The sequence below is a fragment of the Trichomycterus rosablanca genome, chromosome 7 (assembly GCF_030014385.1).
Source record: "Trichomycterus rosablanca isolate fTriRos1 chromosome 7, fTriRos1.hap1, whole genome shotgun sequence".
In the NCBI taxonomy this organism is placed as follows: Eukaryota; Metazoa; Chordata; class Actinopteri; order Siluriformes; family Trichomycteridae; genus Trichomycterus; species Trichomycterus rosablanca.
Window position 1 is genome coordinate 41,574,564 of NC_085994.1, and position 4,234 is coordinate 41,578,797.

Below are 4,234 nucleotides of genomic sequence, written 5' to 3' on the forward strand. Positions count from 1 at the left end.
TCAGAGTTCGCCTCGCTTCGCCAGCTTCTGTCAGAGGCAGGGTTATATAAATAATTTATGATCACGTGATCACCATTGCGCGTTCTCATTTGCTAGGGAAAAAGACGTTACAAAACAAAGGCTGTGTCTCAAATTGAACATCACACCCTACTTTAAACACTCTCCGTTGCAGTACAAAGTGAGCACATCTAGCATACTATATAGTAGCCATCTGTGCGATTTGAGATGCGGACGTGTCAACGGGTTTGGTAACCGTCTTACCGGGAATGCTAGTGTGGATTCGAGGAAAACATATCTGATAGTCGACGCTAAAAATGCAAACAAATAAAAAGTTTAAATGTTAAATGAGCTAAAGTGTTTTAAAATGATTAGATTCATATATAACAAGCCACATCTTATGATTCTATTTATTAATCAAACTATAAATGTAAAAAGTCAAGCCATGCCAGATTTCATAACACATTGTTCAGTAAACTAAATTCGGTTAACAATTAGGTTCAAGTTCACTAACCACACCCAGTACACACACTATTGCGAATACATATACCAAACAAAACCATTGTTAAGGCTATGGGACTCCAGCGAACCACAGTGAAAGCCACTATCCACAACTGGAGAGATTTGGAACCAATATGAACCTTCCTAGGAGTGGCCAAAACTTTACAGAACACATTGGTTAGAGTCAACGTAGAAAATTCAACAATAATAAAGACACTGGGCAAATATTATAGTTATAAGCCGTTAATCACTGCTGACATTATCCAGAAAATCTGAAATCTAAATTAGACTAGGGATAATACTGGACTGAGGATTCTAAGGTGAAACTGAGCTAATACCACATTTTATCATCATACTAACAGTCAAACATGGAGGTGGTAGTTTGATGTTCTAGGGCTGGTTTGCTTCTATATGACCTGGACGACTCGTCATAATTGATGGCAACATGAAGAAGAATCTTCATCTGTCAGTTTGTGACCTAAAGCTTGCAAGTTGTGTTCACCTCAATTTTTTATATTTAAATAAGATCTTAAACAGTCAAATGTGATTGAAGAAATCGGGCGAAGGGGCAAATGCTTTAGACAACAAATACTCTCCTGTACCCTCTGGTTGATGCTGACATAACATTACAACAAGCATACAACAGTCTAATAACACTTTTATTAAGTGCTGTTTGTGTTCATTCCTGTCTCCATATTTAACAAGGACTATTCCCACATCCGTCCGCTTTAACAAAATAATCCTGGATATTATCATACATGCTGCACATCACACGTGCCTCCCACATATGCACATGTGCACCTTATTTACTTAATAATCTCCATCCAACTACTTGCACAACTACTTCCGCATTTTCTTTAGTGCTGCTCCAGCGTTTCCGGTTTGGCATTTCCGGCATTTCATGGCGGTATTTTTCAGTCGGTGTTTGCAAGAGCTTCCAAAAATGAACATTAACGACATTCATCGGATATGTAAGAAGAGCAGTAAAGCCTCCTCTAGCAAGCTGGAGAAGGGCTTTAAACTGTATGCCTCGTCATACATCCACAACTACGAAGGTAAGGAAACGCTTATCTTATATTTTAGGTTAGCCCGCGAAGTACAGAAAGAAGCTACTTAGCTAGCGTTAGCAAGGGTAACTACATTAGTGTTAGCTGGGTTAGTTTGTCCTGTTGACAAGTGGAAGTATTATGTTGAAACTGCAACTTGGCTGTTGTTCATGATATTTACTTCTAGGCATGTTTTCCATTAAAATTATTACGTTTTATGTCTTTTTTTCACCCTGTTATGCTGTAATGGTCAGTATTGCTAACACAGCTTAACAGCATGAAAACGTTGCTAATTTGTTTACTAACGATGAGGTAACTAGCTCTCTAATGTACAAACTGTACAATTAATTTGTATGTTATTTTTATTTAGTGTCGAATAGGGACAGGCTGTCAGGGGAGGCCAGTGTGAGAGCCTTGTGCTACAGATCCATGAAGAAGAACGAGTCAGCGCACAGTTTACGAGTAGGGAGGAAGTGTAGGGCTAAACCAGGGGTTTCAGACTTCACTCCTGTGTCCACAGCACTGCAGAGTTTAGCATTAACTTCATTTAATGTTCACTTCTTATATAACTGTCTTGTTCTAAAATGGGAAAAAGCTGTTGGCATCCAGGAGCTGAGTTTGACCCTCTATGGCAGTGTTTCTCAGTCATGTTCCTGACCACTCCATACAGTTTTAAATATTCCATGATTCAACGTACCAAGTTTTCAATATACCTAATCTAGAGGTACCAGAAGTAGCATTAAGAGACACTGTTCTAGCAATGAACATATTGGCAATCCAGGATTCCTAAAGTCAGTCTTATGAACGCCATACTTAGCAATTTTTTGTGTTTCCCCCACATGACCAGCCTTTACTTAGGTAATGAGCTGAATCTGGTGGAAAAATATGCAACACATAGGGTTTAATGACTGGGTTGGGATCTCTTTTTGCTCTAAAGTTCAGATGTTCAAATCAGTCTTCACTGTTCTTTGATGTTCTAGGTTCTATATCCAAAACCTATTGCTATAAAATAAATAAGAGGTTCCAGGTTCCATTCTTGGGGTGCTTATGCCATACAAATTTTTTTTCTCTCCATTTTAAAACACTTTACTCAGCCTCACCCACGAGGAACTTAATTTGTTAATTAGTTCAATCAGGTTTTAGATAAGTTAAAACAAAAAATGTGATGTGGGATCACCAGCACTGGTATAGGAACCCATGAATTAAACAAAGTCATTACTAATTTGCTTACCCCCTTACAGATCGGGCTACGTGATTCATCTCCTGTTGTGCTGACACACACATGCAGTTCATGTGTTGCAGGCACTGCCCTATGCAACCACATAGTGGCTTTGCTTTTTCAAACTGCACATTTCTCTCAGCTCAGTGTGCCAGTAGTTCCTCCTGTGCACAGCTGTACTGAAACTGAACAGCGCTGGCACAAACCTCGGACAATTGTAAGTTTATAATAATCACACTTGATAAGCATTCTAATTTAATGCACTGTCTGAACTACATTGCAGCAACGTTTGTCTCTTATTAGGGTGTAAAGCCAGGACCAATCAACAACATGATCACCTGTGCCAAATCAAAAGTCTCAAGGAGTAGTTAGGTAAGGTGATTAATTACTTTACAAATCTGCTCATTAGACCTGCAGTTGTACAATTTACCTGCTCTACCACACCTGAAATGTATAAATAGTTATAATTAACTTTAATTTATTATTAACCTGAATGCTTATAGTTTGGGGTATTGTCTGTACTTAAATTTGTAGGAGTGGACTCTACAGGGGCATGGTGGGCCCTTTACCGGATCCATGCATGTTTAGAGTGGCAGAGGCTTATGAAAAATTCAGCCTTGAAGACAAGCCGCTGGTGACCACCATGGGCATGGAACTCAACAAGCCAGCTGTGCAGTGTGCATTTGGTATGGTGCAGGAGGGCAATGTTCTGTCATATCAGCAGCCTGTTTTACCATCACGACACATCACGCTGCATCCTGATGTTCCATCAACCCCACTTCTGCCTCTGAAAGACCACCACCTTGATGCACCCACCTGTGCTTTTGTGTGCACTGAACAGGAGCTTTTTGATATGGCTCACAAAATTGAGGTGTCAACTCGGGAGCAGAGTTCTTGGGCTGAGTGGCATCTGCTCCGCAAGCCTAGAGTAACAAATAATTAATAAATAATAATAATAAATAATAAAAAATAATAAATATTGGAAACAGAATTTGTTTAGACTTAATGTTTTAATGTACAAAAAGTATACAAAATATTTACAGAACCTGGTGTGTCTAAAATATGCTCTTTTACAGTTTAATAAATACATAATTTGTGGACAGAAATGAGAAAATGTAAATATTGAATATTCTGTATACTTATTAAATTATAGGGCGGCACGGTGGGTAGCACTGTCGCCTCACAGCAAGAAGGTCCTGGGTTCGATCCCCAGGCGGGGCGGTCCGGGTCCTTTCTGTGTGGAGTTTGCATGTTCTCCCCGTGTCTGTGTGGGTTTCCTCCGGGTGCTCCGGTTTCCTCCCACAGTCCAAAGACGTGCAAGTGAGGTGAACTGGAGATATAAAATTGTCTGTAACTTTTCAATATAACTTGTGAACTTGTGAAGTGTAAAACATGATATTAAAATCCTAATAAACAAACAAAATTAAATCATATGTTTACTTAATAAAAGATTGTTTGTGTTTTTGTGAAA

At 39.1% G+C, this 4,234-nt stretch overlaps 1 long non-coding RNA gene across 2 annotated transcripts; it reads left to right on the plus strand.

The window, feature by feature from the left end:
* The first annotated feature begins 1,409 nt into the window (after positions 1-1,409).
* On the plus strand, positions 1,410-4,234 carry LOC134318602 (uncharacterized). 2 transcript variants are annotated; one of them, XR_010013396.1, is made up of 4 exons: positions 1,410-1,553; positions 2,786-2,980; positions 3,067-3,135; positions 3,298-4,234. It is a non-coding gene; the product is annotated as an uncharacterized LOC134318602 (long non-coding RNA). The 2 variants fall into 2 exon arrangements; XR_010013395.1 differs by lacking the exon at positions 1,410-1,553 and having other exon boundaries at positions 2,267-2,980.